Below are 19,865 nucleotides of genomic sequence, written 5' to 3'. Positions count from 1 at the left end.
GGACGGCGGCAGCAGCCTGAATCTGCTTTACCAGGATACAGTGCAGAAAATGGGCATAGATCCCTCGAGGATTAAGCCCACCAAAACGACCTTTAAAGGTGTAATACCAGGTGTAGAGGCCAACTGTACAGGCTCAGTCACACTTAAAGTGGTCTTCGGATCTCCGGATAATTTCCGAAGCGAGGAGTTAATCTTCGACATAGTCCCATTCCGCAGAGGCTATCACGGACTGCTCGGGCGAACCGCATTCGCCAAGTTCAATGCGGTACCGCACTACGCATACCTTAAGCTCAAGATGCCAGGCCCTCAAGGAGTAATTACGGTCAATGGAAACACCGAACGCTCCCTCCGAACGGAGGAGCAAACAGCGGCCCTTGCAGCGGAAGTACAAAGCAGCCTCTCCAGGCAGTTCTCCAGGCCGGCCATTAAACGTCCGGACACCGTCAAGCGTGCCCGGAGTAACCTACAACAAGACCGCCTGGCACGTTCCGAGCAGGCGTAGCAATGCGGCCCCAACCTCAGCCCTCGCCAAAATGTGACACCAGTGCTTCGCGTACATAACTACGCTCTAGAAATACCATGGGTACAGGGGGAGGGGCACCGTCACGGCACGCCCGAAACACGGCTTAAACCGCACCAGGGGCTGCCAATTTTTTAATTTTCTCTTACTTTCAGGACTCCATTCTTCGGAAGGCCTGTTCGGCAGTTCAATTGCCGCACAAACGATGCAAGAACCAGGGAAGCAGACAAGCCATGCCGCATTACGGAACTCCCAGGTGGTCTCTATCACGAGCAGTATACCTATTTCGCATACCATTCCGCAGCCTACCCCTGGAACGGACATGTTAAATAGTCCAACCTTTTGCTTATCGCATTATTTGTATCATTCTGCTTTGATCGCAGCCCTTTTTAATAAACAATGCATAGCTTTCGTCTATTTTTGCATTACTCTTTTTTTTACAAATATATGTTCCTTAGCGACATGTTGCACCCATACACTTTGGTACGGCCAAAATACGCCAGGGGCTTTAGTACCCCTCAATATGGTGTGAGAAGTCCGAACACTTTAACAAGTGCGGCACCCCGAACTTATAGCATTATATGCATCGGCTCTGAATCATGTCTTGGGTCAATAGTTGGGTTTGCCCGGCTCCTATGTTTGGTGCCTTACGTTCCGCTATGTCGGCTAAGGTAGCACTAGGAGAACTACTGCGATTATGCCCCAGTTGAGCTGGGTCGAGCACCTCAGTAGAGAAAGCTAAAACTGACTGTCATGATGAAGCGAGAGTTGGTCACTGTTCGAGAGGTTTTTTCGAGTCCCTAAAGACTTATGCCGCTTAGAGCGAGGAGTCGGCTCTGTCCGGCCAAGGCGTGGATAGCGCCCCGAACTCGGTCTTCCGAATACCAGGGGCTTCGCCGAAATTTAAAATTATAGAATTCTATGGCTAAGTGAGAGTGTTCACGCATTATAGTCCGATTGCCTTGTTCGTTGTGCTGAGCGCCTCCCTCGAAGGACCCAAACATGGGAAAAAGAGCGCTCAGGTTTATCCCCGAACACCCCAGCACTAGCAGCATGGGGGCAGAAGCCGACGACTCGCCATCTCTCAGAATTGATAAACAGCCGCACAGAAGGTAATATTTTAAATTCTAACAGCATTGCTTAGCGCATATGAACAAGTTTTCAGCGCACAGGACAAAACAAGCGAGTTTTACTCAAAAATTACATCCCTGGAACATTCATCCGCCATAAGGCGGGCACCCTTCAGAACATCCTTATAATAATTCTTGCGATTGCGATGCTCTTTCCCCGACAGTGGCCCATCCTTCACAAGCTTCTCAGCATCCAGCTTGCCCCAGTGCACCCTAGCACGGGCAAGGGCCCTACGGGCACCTTCAATGCAGACGGAGCACTTGATGACTTCGAGCCTTGGACAGGCCCCCACCAGCCTCCGCACCAGCCCGAAATACCTCCCAGGCAGAACCTCTCCAGGCCACAGCCAAACTATGAGGCCCTCCATGGCCTGTTCGGCCGCCTTGTGGAGCTCGACCAGTTGCTTCAACTGGTCGCTCAGGGGCACGGGGTGTCCGGCCTCAGCATACTGAGACCAGAACACCTTCTCTGTTGAGCTGCCCTCCTCGGCTCGATAGAATGCGGCGGCATCGGACACGCTACGGGGAAGATCTGCGAATGCTCCTGGAGAGCTCCGGATTCGGGTAAGTAACAAGTAACTCACGTTTATGTGTTTGCTTTGCATAAAGAATGCCTTACTCGCCGCTATCTTTTTCACCGCATCCAACTCCTAGAGGGTCTTCTGGGATTCGGCCTTGGAAGACTTGGCATTTTCAATAGCCACCGCGAGCTCGGACGCTCACGTCTTTGAGTCAGGATCCAAACTCTCATGTTTTTTCATGAGAGCCAGGAGGTCTTGCCGCACCTTGCCAACCTGGGCCTCATACTTCTCCCGCTCGGTGCGCTCCATGGCCGCCCTCTTCTCGGCCTCAAGCAACGCTTGCTTAAGGGTCACCACCTCAGACGTGGCCCCTATAATAGCCACGATAATCCTGTCATTTTTTGCAATTGCACCTTTTATATATATATTTAAACAAGGTATTTATTACCTTCCTTGTCCTCGAGATGCTTCTTGGCATGCCCGAGCTCTTGCTCGGACTGCTCGAGGTTCTGCTTTAGCGTGTCCACTTCCGCAGTCAGTGCGGCGGACGCCAGCAGAGAAGCCTGCATACGCATATTGACTCCTTTTTGTTAGACTCCTGCGAATTTTATTTGATCCTCTATTCGGCTTTTCTTCCCGAACGCCAAACAGAGCATCAGGGGCTACTGTCTATGCGGTAATATTATTTACACATTCTTTACTTACCTCAAAGTCTGTTAAAAGGCTAGCACAAGCTTTAGTCAGTCCGCTCTTGGCAGACTGAAAATTCTGGACCACCGCACTCATAATGGTGCGGTGCTCCTCGTCGACGGAGGCGCCTTTGAGCACCTCCAACAGATTGTCCGGCGCCTCCGGTTGGACGGGGGTCACCGGCACGGTGGGCTTGCTCCTCTTGGAAGGAGGTCGCCCGTCGGACTCTGGAACCTTTGAAGGTTCCGAAGCGGTGTCCGGCCTAGAGCCGGACTTGGAGCCCTGGGGGGTTTTATCCCCTTTACTCCTGGAGTCCGGGAGGTCGCCTTGCGGCGCCTCCAGGACCACCTCCTCCTGGCTTGGAACCTGTTGGGACAACACTTCGGCGTCGTCCGTAGGGCGGGGGGAGGTAGCCGTCGGAAGCGAATTCACACCCGACGAGTCCAGTAACCGCTCGACGACGCGTCGAGCCGGTCTTTGGGTGGGCTGCATAATCATATTCGACATAAGGGAAAGCTGTGCAATAAAGGAATACTATGAATTACTCTGGTATCCGGATACTTACGATTTCGCCAGGGGCTTGGCCCTGAGTGGCCACCCCTCTCCGCCGTCGTCGGCGTTGGTGGAGTAGTCCGGAGGAAGGGTTTTCCCCTTCTTGGACCCTTCGGCCTCCCCAGTGAGGGCGGCCTTCCTTTTCTTCTCTCCCCCCGCTGGAGGGGAAGAGGTCTCTTCTTCCTCCTCCTCGCCTTCACGGGAGGAATGCGCCTTGGAGCCATCGGATGATGAACCTGACACCTCCTGGCGCCGGGCACTTTTTCGAGTCCCCGTGGCCTTCTTCGTGGCCTTCTTCTCCGGCACCACATAGGGTGCCGGAACCAGCAGCTTCGCCAAGCGGGCATCGGCTGGGTCTTCGGGCAAAGGAGCCGGACAGTCGATCTGTCCGGACTTCGCCTGCCAATCCTGTCAAAGGTAAGGGAGCTTAGATCCCGCATAGAATTAAACCATGAAAAACTAATACCCTGTAAAAGGTACAAACAACTTACCGCGCTAGTGTGACGCTGCGCGCTGAATCCGCGATCCTCGGTAGAGGATGCGGGAGCCTCGGCGCCCTTGAAAAGCACCTTCCAGGCATCTTCGTACGTCGTGTCGAAGAGCCTGCTTAGAGTTCGGTGCTGCACCGGATTGAACTCCCACAGATTGAAGTCCCATTGTTGACACGGGAGGATCCGGTGGATGAGCATAACCTGGACTACGTTGACAAGCTTGAGCTGCTTATTCACCAGGGTCTGGATGCATGTTTGCAGTCCAGTCACCTCTCCTTTGCTGCCCCATGACAGGCCCGTCTCTTTCCAGGATGTGAGCCGCGTTGGGGGTCCGGACCGGAACTCGGGGGCTGCGACCCACTCAGGGTTGCGTGGCTCGGTGATGTAAAACGACCCTGATTACCACCCCTTCATGGTCTCCACAAAGGAGCCCTCGCGCCATAAGACGTTGGGCATCTTGCCCACCATGGCGCCTCCGCACTCCGCCTGGTTGCCGCGCACCACCTTCGGCTTGACATTGAAAGTCTTGAGCCATAGGCCGAAATGGGGGCGGATGCGGAGGAAAGCCTCGCACACGACGATAAACGCCGAGATGTTAAGGATGAAGTTCGGGGCCAGATCATGGAAATCCAGGCCGTAGTAGAACATGAGTCCCCGGATGAATGGGTGGATAGGAAAGCCCAGTCTGCGGAGGAAGTGGGGAAGGAACACTGCCCTCTCATGGGGCCTTGGGGGCGGGAGGAGCTGCCCCTCTTCGGGAAGCCGGTACACGATGTCGTTAGACAAGTATCCGGCCTTCCTCGGTTTTTTGATGTGTCCCTCCGTGACGGAGGAGACCATCCACTTGCCTCCTGCTCCGGACATGGCTGGAGAAGGTTGAGGTGGGGAGTGCGGACTTGGGCGCTGGAGCTCAAGTGCGCGAAAATGGATAGGCAAAGGAGGAAGAAGGCGTAGGTGAAAAGGTGGATCCTTATCCCCTTATATGGGTGGACGCAACTACGTGTCCCCACCAGCCTGGTAAAACTCGCTTATCTCCAAGCGCCGTAATCAATGGCGCAGTTGGGTTACCCACGCCCGAATTGATGAGAATCCCGGAATAAGGGGACACGATCTCTGCTTCGACGAGACGTGCCAAGGAAACCGCCTCGCATGACACGCTGAGGTGGGACAATAAAACGATTCGAATAAAGGCTTGGCCGTTGTGCGATGTCACACTACGGAATACGTCAGCAGATTAGATTTGTGTAAATATTATTCTCTCTATGGCAATATGTGGAAACTTATTTTGCAGAGTCGGACACTATCTTTGTGTTCAAAATCTTCTGTGAAGTACTTGGAGGAGGAACCCGTCTTGCAATGCCGAAGACAATCTGCGCGCCGGACTCGTCGTCATTGAAGCCTGGTTCAGGGGCTACTGGGGGAGTCATGGATTAGGGGGTGTCCGGATGGCCGGACTATACCTTCACCCAGACTCCTGGACTATGAAGATACAAGATTGAAGACTTCGTCCAGTGTCCGGGATGGACTTTCCTTGGCGTGGAAGGCAAGCTTGGCGATACGGATATGTGGATCTCCTACCATTGTAACCGACTTTGTGTAACCCTAACCCTCTCCGGTGTCTATATAAACCAGAGGGTTTTAGTCCGTAGGACAACATACAGAACAACAATCATACCATAGGCTAGCTTCTAGGGTTTAGCCTCTCCGATCTCGTGGTAGATCTACTCTTGTACTACCCATATCATTAATATTAATCAAGCATGACGTAGGGTTTTACCTCCATCAAGAGGGCCCGAACCTGGGTAAAACTTCATGTCCCTTGCCTCCTGTTACCATCCAGCCTAGACGCACAGTTCGGGACCCCCTACCTGAGATCCGCCGGTTTTGACACCGACAGGGACCTTAAAATCCTGTCCGTAGTCAAGTTCCCATATGTCCACTATGTAACCATAATATGTGTCCTTTCCGCTCTCGGTTGCTGCATCAAAGCGGACACCGCTATTTTGGTTGGTGCTCTTTTGATCTTGGGCGATCGTGCAAAATGTATTCCCATTTATCTCGTATCCTTTGTAAGTCAATACAGTCAAAGATGGTCCCCTGGACAACAAGTACAGCCCATTACAAACAGTGTTGTCACCTCTGAGACGTGTTTCCAACCAACTGCTAAAAGTCCTGATGTGTTCACATGTAATCCAGTCGTCGCACTGCTCCGGGTGTTTGGAGCGCAGACAGTTCTTGTGTTCATCGACATACGGGGCCACCAGGGTAGAGTTCTGTAGAACTGTGTAGTGTGCTTGAGACCAAAATATCCGTCCCTGCATATTATTGAGTCACTTCCAAGAGTGCCTTTTCCAGTCAGTCTCCCCTCATACCGCGATTCAGGGAGACCTATCTTCTTAAGGCCAGGAATGAAGTCAACACAAAACCCGACAACATCCTCTATTTGATGGCCCATGGAGATGCTTCCTTCTGGCCTAGCGCGGTTACGGACATATTTCTTTAGGACTCCCATGAACCTCTCAAAGGGGAACATATTGTGTAGAAATATGGGCCCCAGGATGACAATCTCGTCGACTAGATGAACTAGGACGTGTGTCATGATATTAAAGAAGGATGGTGGGAACACCAGCTCGAAACTAACAATACATTGCGCCACATCACTCCTTAGCCTTGGTACGATTTCTGGATCGATCACCTTCTGAGAGATTGCATTGAGGAATGCACATAGCTTCACAATGGCTAATCGGACGTTTTCCGGTAGAAGCCCCCTCAATGCAACCGGAAGCAGTCGCGTCATAATCACGTGGCAGTCATGAGACTTTAGGTTCTGAAACTTTTTCTCTGGCATATTTATTATTCCCTTTATATTCGACGAGAAGCCAGTTGTGACCTTCATACTGAGCAGGCATTCAAAGAAGATTTCTTTCTCTTCTTTCCTAAGAGCGTAGCTGGCAGGACCTTTATACTGCTTCGGAGGCATGCCGTCTTTTTCGTGCAAACGTTGTAGGTCCTCCCGTGCCTCAGGTGTATCTTTTGTCTTCCCATACACACCCAAGAAGCCTAGCAGGTTCACGCAAAGGTTCTTCGTCATGTGCATCACGTCGATTGAAGAGCGGACCTCTAGGTCTTTCCAGTAGGGTAGGTCCCAAAATATAGATTTCTTCTTCCACATGGGTGCGTGTCCCTCAGCGTCATTCGGAACAGCTAGTCCGCCGGGACCCTTTCCAAAGATTACATGTAAATCATTGACATAGCAAGTACGTGATCACCGGTACGCATGGCGGGCTTCTTTCGGTGATCTGCCTCGCCTTTGAAATGCTTGCCTTTCTTTCGACATTGATGGTTGGTCGGAAGAAATCGACGATGGCCCAGGTACACATTCTTCCTGCATTTGTCCAGGTATATACTTTCAGTGTCATCTAAACAGTGCGTGCATGCATGGTATCCTTTGTTTGTCTGTCCTGAAAGTTTACTGAGAGCGGGCCAATCATTGATGGTCACGAACAACAATGCCTTTAGGTTAAATTCCTCCTGTCTGTGCTCATCCCACGTACGTACACCATTTCCATTCCACAGCTGTAAAAGTTCTTCAACTAATGGCCTTAGGTACACATCAATGTCGTTGCCGGGTTGCTTAGGGCCTTGGATGAGAACTGGCATCATAATGAACTTCCGCTTCATGCACATCCAAGGAGGAAGGTTATACATACATAGAGTCATGGGCCAGGTGCTATGATTGCTGCTCTGCTCCCCGAAAGGATTAATGCCATCCGCGCTTAAAGCAAACCATACATTCCTTGGGTCCTTTGCAAACTCATCCCAGTACTTTCTCTCAATTTTTCTCCACTGCGACCCGTTAGCGGGTGCTCTCAACTTCCCGTCTTTCTTCCGGTCCTCACTGTGCCATGGCATCAACTTGGCATGCTCTTCATTTCTGAACAGACATTTCAACCGTGGTATTATAGGAGCATACCACATCACCTTCGCAGGAACCCTCTTCCTGGGGGGATCGCCGTCAACATCACCAGGGTCATCTTGTCTGATCTTATACCGCAATGCACCGCATACCGGGCATGTGTTTAGATCTTGTATGCACCGCGGTAGAGGATGCAGTCATTAGGGCATGCATGTATCTTTTCCACCTCCAATCCTAGAGGTCATACGACCTTCTTTGCTACATATGTACTGTCGGGCAATTCATTATCCTTTGGAGGCTTCTTCTTCAATATTTTCAGTAGCTTCTCAAATCCTTTGTAAGCCACAGCATTCTCTACCTTCCACTGCAGCAATTCCAGTATGGTACTGAGCTTTGTGTTTCCATCTTCGCAATTGGGGTATTACCCTTTTTTGTGATCCTCTAACATGTGATCGAACTTAAGCTTCTCCTTTTGACTTTCGCATTGCGTCCTTGCATCGATAATGACCCGGCGGAGATCATCATCATCGGGCACATCGTCTGGTTCCTCTTGATCTTCAGCAGCTTCACCAGTTGCAGCATCATTGGGCACATCGCCTGGTTCCTCTTCATCTTCACCAGCTCCCCCCGTTGCAGCATCACCGTATTCAGGGGGCACATAGTTGTCATCGTACTCTTCTTCTTCGCCGTCTTCCATCATAACCCCTATTTCTCTGTGCCTCGTCCAAACATTATAGTGTGGCATGAAACCCTTGTAAAGCAGGTGGGAGTGAAGGATTTTCCGGTTAGAGTAAGACCTCGTATTCCCACATTCAGTGCATGGACAACACATAAAACCATTCTGCTTGTTTGCCTCAGCCGCATCAAGAAACTCATGCACGCCCTTAATGTACTTGGAGGTGTGTCTGTCACCGTACATCCATTGCCGGTTCATCTGCGTGCATTATATATAATTAAGTGTCCAAATTAATAGAAGTTCATCATCACATTAAAACCAAAGTGCATACATAGTTCTCATCTAACAACATATAGCTCTCTAGGGCATCTAATTAATTAAACCATACATTGAAACTATGTAAAACATTTCAATGCGAAAACAAAGGCGATCATAATCGCAACCAAGGTAACAATTGATCCAACGGCATAATGATACCAAGCCTCGGTATGAATGGCATATTTTCTAATCTTTCTAATCTTCAAGCACATTGCATCCATCTTGATCTTGTCATCATCGACGACATCCGCAACATGCAACTCCAATATCATCTTCTCCTCCTCAATTTTTTTTATTTTTTCCTTCAATAAATTGTTTTCTTCTTCAACTAAATTTAACCTCTCGACAATAGGGTCGGTTGGCATTTCCGATTCACATACATCCTACATAAATAAAATCTATGTCATGTTGGTCGGCATAATTTTCATAAACAATAAATGAACCAATAGTTATGGAAACCTAACACATCACACAAATGATAGGTTTCTTAATAGTGGAATCCGCAAGATGCAAATTTGAAGAACAATCATCAAATCCATGGAAACCTAACACATCACACAAAGTTTTTGGAATTATGGAAACACTAGCACCCAAATCACATAAAGCATAGCATTCATGATCTTTAATTTTAATTTTAATAGTAGGTTCCCACTCATCATAAAGTTTTCTAGGGATAGAAACTTCTAATTCAAGTTTTTCTTTATAAGATTGCATTAAAGCATCAATGATATGTTTGGTAAAAGCTTTATTTTGAGCATAAGCATGAGGAGAATTTAACACAGATTGCAACAAGGAAATACAATCTATCAAAGAACAATTATCATAATTAAATTCCTTGAAATCCAAAATAGTGGGTTCATTGCTATGCAAAGTTATGACCTCTTCAATCCCACTTTTACAAATTTTTGCATTAAGATCTAAAAACTCTGAATCATTGGGACGCCTTCTAACTAAAGTTTACTCATCTCCAATCCCATCTTTATCAAGATTCATATTAGAAAACAAAGACTTAATAGGAGACACACCAATCACTTTTAGATCTTCATCATTATTATCATGAAAACTAGAAGAACACGCTTTTACAAAGCAATCTTTTTTAGCATGCATCCTAGCGGTTCTTTCTTTGCACTCATCAATGGAAATTATCATAGCTTTGAGAGACTCATTGATATCATGCTTAGGTGGAATAGATCTAAGTTTCAAAGAATCAACTTCAAGAGAAATTCTATCCACGTTCCTAGCCAACTCATCAATCTTAGGCAATTTTTCTTCAAGCAAAGCATTGAAATTCTTTTGAGCAATCTTACATTCTTTAACACTAGTCTCAAAATTAGAGGGCATCTTATTAAAATTTCTATAAGAGTTGTTGTAGGAATTACCATAATTATTAGGGAAATTGCTAGGGAACGACCTAGAATTAAAGTTTCCTCTGTACACATTGTTACCAAAATTGTTCCTACCAAAAAAATTCACATCCATAGATTCATTATTATTCTAAATCAAAGTAGACAAAGGCATATCATTAGGATCAGAAGAAACACTCTTATTAGCAAACAATTTTATAAGTTCATCCATCTGTCCACTCAAAACATTAATCTCTTCTATCGCATGAACCTTTTTACTAGTATATCTTTCGGTGTGTCATTGAGAATAATTAACCATAATATTATCTAGGAGTTTAGTAGATTCTCCTAAAGTGATTTCCATAAAAGTGCCTCCCACGGCCGAATCTAAAAGATTTCTAGAAGCAAAATTCAATCCAGCATAAATTTTGTATAATCATCCATAAATTCAAACCATGTGTAGGGTAATTACGTCTCATTAATTTCATCCTCTCCCAAGCTTGTGCAACATGCTCATGATCAAGTTGCTTAAAATTCATAATATCGGTTCTAAGAGAGATGATCTTAGCGGGAGGAAAATCATTATTGTTGGTATTAATTTCATTCCAAGATTCAACAAAGCAGTATTAATTTCACAAGATTCAGCATCAGTAATAGGAGTAATCAGAGTGCTAATAAAATCATTATTGTTGGTATTGGAAAAGTTACACAATTTAGTATTATCTTGAGTCATCGTGACAAACAATCCAACACACAAGTAAACAAGAAGCAAGCGAGAAGAGGCGAACGGAAAAAGGGCAAATAAAACGGCAAAGGTGAAGTGGGGGAGAGGAAAACGAGAGGCAAATGGCAAATAATGTAATGCGAGGGATAAGACTTTGTGATGGGTACTTGGTGTGTCTTGACTTGGCGTAGATCTCCCCAGCAACGGTGCCAGAAATCCTTCTTGCTACCTCTTGAGCATGTGTTGGTTTTCCCTAAAAGAGGAAAGGGTGATGCAGCAAAGTAGCATAAGTATTTCCCTCAGTTTTTGAGAACCAAGGTATCAATCCAGTAGGAGACTACACGCAAGTCGCCTAGTACCTGCACAAACAATCAAGAACCTTGCAACCAATGCGGGGGTTGCCAATCCCTTCACATCCACTTGTAAAAGTGAGATCTCATAAAGATAATAAGATCAATATTTTTGGTATTTTTATGGTATAGATTGGAAAATAAAGATTGCAAAATAAATAGTAAACTAGAATTGTAGATTGGAAATTTATATGATGTAAAGTAGACCCAGAGGCCATAGGTTTCACTAGTAGCTTCTCTCAAGATAGCATGTATTACGGTGGGTGAAGAAATTACTGTTGAGCAATTGATAGAAAAGCGCATAGTTATGATGATATATAAGGCAATGATCATGAACATAGGCATCATGTCCGTGACAAGTAGACTGAAACGATTCTGCGTCTACTACCATTACTCCACACATCGACCGCTACTAGCATGGATATAGAGTATTAAATTCATAAGAACGGAGTAACGCATTAGGCAAGATGACAGGATGTAGAGGGATAAACTCAAGCAATATGATGTAAACCCTATCTTTTTATCCTCGATGGAAACAATACAATACGTGTCGTTTCCCTTTCTGCCACTGGGATCGAGCACCACAAGATTGAACCCAAAGCTAAGCACTTCTCCCATTGCAAGAAAGATCAATCTAGTAGGCCAAACTAAACCGACAATTCGAAGAGACTTGCAAAGATATCAAATCATGCATATAAGAATACAGAGAAGAATCAAATAATATTTATAGATAATCAAGTTCATAAACCGACAATTCATGGGATCTCGACAAACACAACACAAAAAGAGTTACATCGAATAGATCTTTAAGAGAATCGAGGAGAACTTTGTAGTGAGATCCAAAGAAAGAGAAGAAGCCATCTAGCTAATAACTATGGACCCGAAGGTCTATGGTAAACTACTCACACATCATCGGAGAGGCTATGGTGTTGATGTAGAAGCCCTCCATGATCGAATCCCCCTCTGGCGGAGCACCGGAAAAGGCCCAAGATGGGATCTCACGGGTACAAGAGGTTGCGGCGGTGGAAAAGGCATTTCGTGGCTCTTCCCAAAGGTTTCAGGGTATAAAGTATATATAGGCGAAAGAAGTAGGTCGATGGAGCTGCGAGGGGACCACAAGGGTGGGGGCACGCCTGGCCCCCCTAGGCGCGCCCTCCTGCCTCATGGCTTCCTCGCTTCTTCCTTGACGTCCACTCCAAGTCTCCTGGATTGCGTTTGTTCCAAAAATGATCCTCGCAAGGGTTTTATTTCGTTTGGATTCCGTTTGATATTCCTTTTATGCGAAACACTGAAATAGGCAAAACATAGCAATTTGCACTAGGCCTTCGGTTAATAGGTTAATCCCAAAAATAATATAAAAGTGCATAGTAAAGCCCATTAAACATACAAAACATATAATATAATAGCATGGAACAATAAAAAATTATAGATACGTTGGAGATGTATCACTCGGTCACGGGGATGCGGAACATATCAGCGAGAAAAAAGAACAAAACTGGTAAAGAGGAGACCGGTCTAGTGAGCATATGTATGACTCAAGAGGATACCGATCTATCTCACCTTGGGTTTTGTGAAGTATCAAGAAGCAAAGGGAATAGCACATGATAACCAAGTGTTCGCTCAAATGTCATTCGTGTACTCATAGGGATCGATATGGACGTTCACGGTTCCGCTATCGGTCATTAAACAAAAGGGGTTTTGTTCTTTTTTTTACTGAACCTATAGGGTCACAAGCTTAAGGTAATCATGATCTACTGAGTGCTAGTAGGATAGGAGTAATGAGAATATATTTATGAAATAGTTTCATAATACTCGAAATAGTTTCGAGAGGAACCAGAAGCGTTTTTGGGTCATCGGAAGAGTTTCGGGGTTTACCGGTTATACCAATAAATTATATATAGATGGAAATAGTTTCTGGTGATGTTAAATTAATATTAAAAGGCTCTAATAATGATTATGAGGCCTTTATATTTATTTAAATATCAATGGGCCTTAAAAGGCCAAGTGGTGGAAAGCATATTGGGCCACTTGGGCCCAATGGCCCAATAGGGGAGGCCGAATTGGAGGGGGACTCCCTGAGGGAGTCCTGGATTAGGGGGTGTCCGGATAGCCGGACTATACCTTCGGCCAGACTCCTGGACTATGAAGATACAAGATTGAAGACTTCGTCCCGTGTCTGGAAGGGACTTTCCTTGGCATGGAAGGCAAGCTTGGCGATACGGATATGTAGATCTCCTACCATTGTAACCGACTCTGTGTAACCCTAGCCCTCTCCGGTGTCTATATAAACCAGAGGGTTTTAGTCCATAGGACAAAGAACAATCATACCATAGGATAGCTTCTAGGGTTTAGCCTCTCTGATCTCGTGGTAGATCTACTCTTGTACTACCCATATCATTAATACTAATCAAGCAGGACGTAGGATTTTACCTCCATCAAGAGGGCCCGAACTTGGGTAAAACATCGTGTCCCCTGCCTCCTGTTACCATCCGCCTTAGATGCACAGTTCGGAACGCCCTACCCGAGATCCGCCGGTTTTGACACTGATATTGGTGCTTTCATTGAGAGCTCCTCTGTGTGGTCACTTTTAGGCCCGATAGCTCCTTCGATCATCAACGACGATGCGATCCAGGGTGAGAATTTTCTCCCGGACAGATCTTCATATTTGGCGGCTTTGCACTACGGGCCAATTCGCTTGGCCATCTGGAGCAGATCAAAAGCTATGCCCCTGGCCATCAGGTCAGATTTCAAAATTTGAGCTACACGGCCAACCTCCGCGGAGACTTGATCTTCGACGGATTCGAGCCGCAGCCGAGCGTGTCGCATTGTCACGATGGGCATGATCTAGCTCTGCCACCGAACAGTACCCTGGAGGCCGCACCCGTATCAGCTCCGACCCTTGATTCGGAGCCAACTTCGCCAATCGAGGATGGGTGGTTGGACACCGCCTCGGGGGCTGCAATCTCTACGGCGATCGAGCCGAACACCAGCCCTATTCTCTGGAAAGCCCATGCCTCCAAGGAGCCGGACTCCTCTCCAGACTCCGAGCCCTCCGCGCCCCTACCGATCGAACCCGATTGGGCGCCGATCATGGAGTTCACCGCCGCGGACATCTTTCAGCACTCGCCCTTCGGCGATATTCTGAATTCACTAAAGTCTCTCTCTTTATCAGGAGAGCCCTGGCCGGACTATGGTCAGCAAGGTTGGGATGCGGATGATGAAGAAATTCAAAGCCCCCCACCACCCACTTCGTAGCCACTGTCGATGATTTAACCGACATGCTCGATTTCGACTCCGAAGACATCGACAGTATGGACGCCGATGCAGGAGACGATCAAGAACCAGCGCCTATAGGACACTGGAAAGCCACCTCGTCATATGATATATACATGGTGGACACCCCAAAAGAAGGCAATGGCGATGGAACAGCAGAGGATGACCCCTCCAAGAAGCAGCCTAAGCGCCAGCGTCAGTAGCGCCGCTCTAAATCCCGCCAAAGCAAAAAGGATGATTCCAGCACGGGAGATAATAACACCCCAGACAGTGCCGAAGACAACCACCTCTAGCAAGATTCAGCACAGGAGGATGGAGAAGCCAGCCCTCATGAGAGAGCGGCAGAAAGAGAGGTCGAGGACGATAATTATATGCCTCCCTCCGAAGACGAGGCAAGCCTCGACGAAGACGAATTTTTCGTGTCGGAGAATCCCGTCGAACAAGAGCGTTTCAAACGCGGGCTTATGGCCACGGCAAGCAGCCTCAAGAAAAAACAGCAACATCTTAGAGCTGATCAAGATTTGCTAGCCGACAGATGGACTGAAGTCCTTGCGGCCGAAGAGTATGAACTCGAACGCCCCTCCAAGAGATACCCAAAGCGCAGGTTGCTACCCCGATTAGAGGAGGAAGCACCTAAACCTACATCACCAGCGCTTGATGCGGCCGACCGGCCACCCCGTGGCCGCGACAGAGAGGCCTCTTGGCCCTCCACTCAAGTCGCACCCCGGCGCCGCTCAAAAAATACCAAGGCACGGGAAAATGCGCTAGACTTGTGAGATATATTGGAGGACAAGGCAAGGCAAACAAGATCAATCTACGGATCGCGTGGGCGCCCCACGGCACGAGACGGTAATCGTCACTCCGGATACAATAAATCCGGCCGGGTCGAACACAGTAGACAACGCTCGTTTGAGCTGCGTCGTGATATAGCCCAATACAGAGGCGCCGCACACCCACTATGCTTCATAGATGAAGTAATGGATCATCAAATCCCCGAGGGTTTCAAACCCGTGAACATTGAATCATACGATGGCACAACAGATCCTGCGGTATGGATCGAGGACTATCTCCTTCATATCCACATGGCCCGCGGTGATGACCTACACACCATCAAATACCTCCCACTCAAGCTTAAAGGACCAGCTCGGCATTGGCTTAACAGCTTGCCAGCAGTATCAATTGGTTGTTGGGAGGATCTAGAAACCGCATTCCTCGACAATTTCCAGGGCACTTATGTGCGACCACCAGACGCCGAGGACCTTAGCCACATAATTCAGCAGCCAGAGGAATCGGCCAGACAATTCTGGACACGGTTCCTAACCAAGAAAAATCAAATCGTCGACTGTCCGGATGCAGAGGCCCTAGCAGCCTTCAAGCATAACATCCGCGACGACTGGCTTGCACGACACCTAGGACAGGAAAAGCCGAAATCTATGGCAGCCCTCACGACACTTATGACTCGCTTTTGCGCGGGAGAAGACAGCTGGCTAGCTCGCAGCAATAACATGACCAAGAGCCCTGGTAATTCGGATACCATGGACAGCAGTGGCATGTCGCGTTGCAACAAGCAAAAGTGTCGCATTAACAGCGACAATGCCGAGGATACGGCAGTTAATGCCAGATTTAGAGACTCTAAAACCGGTCAGTGGAAAAAGCCATTCAAAAGAAATACTCCGGGCCCGTCCAGTTTGGACCGAATACTCGACCGCTGATGCCAGATACCTGCCAATCACACCAATAGGGATTGTTGGGTGTTCAAGCAGGCAGTTAAGTTAAATGCCAAAAGCAGAGACAAGGGGCTGCATAGCGATGACGAGGAGGAGCCCCAGCCGCCGAACAACAGTGGACAGAAAGGTTTTCCCCCACAAGTGCGGACGGTGAACATGATATACGCAACCCACGTCCCCAAGAGGGAGCGGAAGTGTGCGCTAAGGGACGTATACGCGATGGAGCCAGTCGCCCCAAAGTTCAACCCATGGTCTTCCTGCCCGATCACTTTTGATCGAAGGGACCATCCCACTAGCATCCGTCATGGCGGATTCGCCGCATTGGTTCTAGACCCAATTATTGACGGATTTCACCTCACTAGAGTCCTTATGGACGGCGGCGGTAGCCTGAACCTGCTTTACCAGGATACAATGCGGAAAATGGGCATCAATCCCTCGAGGATTAAACCCACTAAAACGACCTTTAAAGGCGTCATACCAGGTGTAGAGGCCAACTGTACAGGCTTAGTTACACTTGAAGTGGTCTTTGGATCTCCGGATAATTTCCGAAGCGAGGAGTTAATCTTCGACATAGTCCCGTTCCGCAGTGGCTATCATGCACTGCTTGGGCGAACCGCATTTGCTAAGTTCAATGCGGTGCCGCACTAGGCATACCTCAAGCTCAAGATGCCAGGCCCTCAAGGAGTCATCACAGTCAATGGAAACACCGAACGCTCTCTCCGAACGGAGGAGCATACGGCAGCTATGGCAGCGGAAGTACAAAGCAGCCTCTCAAGGCAATTCTCCAGTCCGGCCATTAAACGTCTGGACACCATGAAGCGCGCCCGAAGTAACCTACAACAAGACCGCTGGCACGTTCCGAGCAAGCGTAGCAATGCGGACCCAACCCCAGCCCTCGCGAAGTTGCGAAACCATTATTGCGCGTACATAACTACGCTCTGAAAATACCATGGGCACAGGGGGAGGGGCACCATCACGGCACGCCCGAAATGCGGCTTAAACCGCACTAGGGGCTGCCGATTTCTTAATTTTCTCTTATTTTCAGGACTCCATTCTTCGGAAGGCTTGTCCGGCAGTACAATTGCCGCACAAACGATACAACCAGGGAAGCAGAAAGCTACGCCGCACTATGGAACTCTAAGGTGGTCTCTATAACAAGCGGTATACCTGTTTCACATACCATTCCGCAGCCCGCCCCTGGAAAGGACATGTTAAATAGTCTTATCTTTTGCTTATTGCACTATTTGTATCGTTTTGCTTTGATCACAATGCATAGCTTTCGTCTATTATTGCATTACTCCTTTTTATGAATATATGTTCATTAATGACATGTTGCACCCGTATAATTTGGTACGACCAATACGCCAGGGGCTTAAGTACCCCACAATACGGTGTGAGAAGTCCGAACACTTTCACCCGGCTCCTATGTTTTGGTACCTTACGTTCCGTTATATCGGCTAAGGTAGCACTAGGAGAACTACTGCGATTGTGCCCCAGTTGAGCTGGGTTGAGCACCTCAGTAGAGAAAGCTAAAACTGACCGTCATGATGAGGCGAGAGCTGGTTGCTGTTCGAGAGGTTTTCGAGTCCCTAAAGACTTATGCCGCTTAGAGCGAGGAGTCGGCTTTGTCCGGCCTAGGCGTGGATAGCGCCCTGAACTCGGTCTTCCGAACACTAGGGGCTTCGCCGAAATTTAAAATTATAGAATTCTATGGCTAAGTGAGAGTGTTCAAGCATTATAGTCCAATTGCCTTGTTCGTTGTGTTGAGCGCCTCCCTTGAAGGACCCAAGAATGGGAAAAAGAGCGCTCATGTTTATTCCGAACACCCCAGCACTCGTGGCATGGGGGCAGAAGCCGACAACTCGCCATCTCTCAAATTTGATAAACGACTACACAGAAGGTAATATTTTAAATTCAAAAGCGTTGCTTAGCGCATATAAACAAGTTTTCAGCGTACAGGATCACAAATGCGAGTTTACTAAAAAATTACACCTTTGGAGCATTCATCCGCTATAAGGCAGGAACCGTTCAGGACGCCCTCATAATACGCTTCCGGGACGCGATGCTCCTTGCCCGGCGACGGCCCGTCCTTCACCAGCTTCTCCGCATCCATCTTGCCCCAGTGCACTTTAGCATGGGCAAGCGCCCTACGGGCACCTTCGATGCAGACGGAGCGCTTGATTACTTCAAGCTGTGGACAGGCATCCACCAGTTGCCTCACCAGCCCAAAGTAGCTCCTAGGCAGAGCCTCTCCAGGCCAAAGCCGAACTATGAGGCCCTTTACGGCCTGTTCGGCCACCTTGTGGAGCTCGACCATTTGCTTCAGCTGGTCGCTCAAAGGCACCAGGTGTCCGGCCTCAGCATACTGAGACCAGAACACCTTCTCCGCCGAGCTCCCCTCCTCGGATCGGTAGTAGGCGGCGGCATCAGACGCACTACGGGGCAAATCTGCGAATGCTCCTGGAGAGCTCCGGACTCGGGTAAGTAACAAGTAATTCACTTTCACGTGCTTGCTTTGCATAATGAATGCCTTACCCGCCGCTATCTTCTTCATCGCTTCAATTTCTTGGAGGGCTTTCTGGGCTTCGGCCTTGGCAGACTTCACGCTTTCGAGGGCTGCCGCAAGCTAGGACGCTTGCGTCTTTGAGTCAAGCTCCAAACTCTCGTGTTTTTTCACAAGAGCCTGGAGCTCTTTCTGCACCTCCTCCACCCACGCCTCCTGCTTCCCTCTCTCTGTGCGCTCCGCGGCCGCTCTGTTTTCGGCCTCGGACAACACTTTCTTAAGGGTTGCCACCTTGGTCGTGGCCCCTATAATAGCACGTTAATCCTGTCATTTTTTGCAACCACATCTTCTCTATATACTTGCGCAAGGTATTACTTACCTTCCTTCTCCTCGAGTTGCCTCTTGGCATGGCCGAGCTCGTTCTCGGACCGCGCGAGGTTTTGCTTCAGCGTATCCACCTCCGCAGTCAGTGTGACGGAGGCCAACAGCGAGCCTGCATACGCATATTGACTGGATTATGTTAGACTCCTGCGAATGTTATTAGATCCTCTATTCGGCTTTTATTTCCGAATGCCGAACAGAGCATCAGGGGCTACTGTCTATGCGGTAATATTTTTACATATTCTTTACTTACCTCAAAGCCTGTTAGAAGGCTGGCACAGGCTTTAGTCAGTCCGCTCTTGACGGACTGAACCTTCTGGATCACCGCACTCATAATAGTGCGGTGCTCCTCGTCGATGGAGGCGCCGTTAAGCACCTCCAGCAAATTGTCCGGTGCCTCCGGTTGGACGGAGGTCGCCGGCTCGATAGGCTTGCTCCTCTTGGAAGGAGGCTGCCTACTGGAGTCCGGAACCGTTGAAGGTTCCGGCGTGGTGTCCGGCTCAAGGCCGGACTTGGAGCCCTTGGGGGTTCTATCCCCTTTACGCCTGGAGTCCGGGAGGTCGCCTTGCGGCGCCTCAAGGACCACCTCCTCCTAGCTTCGAGCCTGTTGGGACACCACCTCGGCATCGTCCGTAGGGTGGGGAGAGGTAGCCGTCGGAAGCGAATTCACATCCGACGAATCCAGGAAACCGCTCGATGACACGTCGAGCCGGTCTTTGGGTGGACTGCATAAACATGTTCGACGTAAGG

The sequence above is a fragment of the Triticum aestivum genome, chromosome 7A, assembly GCF_018294505.1.
Source record: "Triticum aestivum cultivar Chinese Spring chromosome 7A, IWGSC CS RefSeq v2.1, whole genome shotgun sequence".
Lineage (NCBI taxonomy): Eukaryota > Viridiplantae > Streptophyta > Magnoliopsida > Poales > Poaceae > Triticum > Triticum aestivum.
This window is presented reverse-complemented; position numbering follows the sequence as displayed.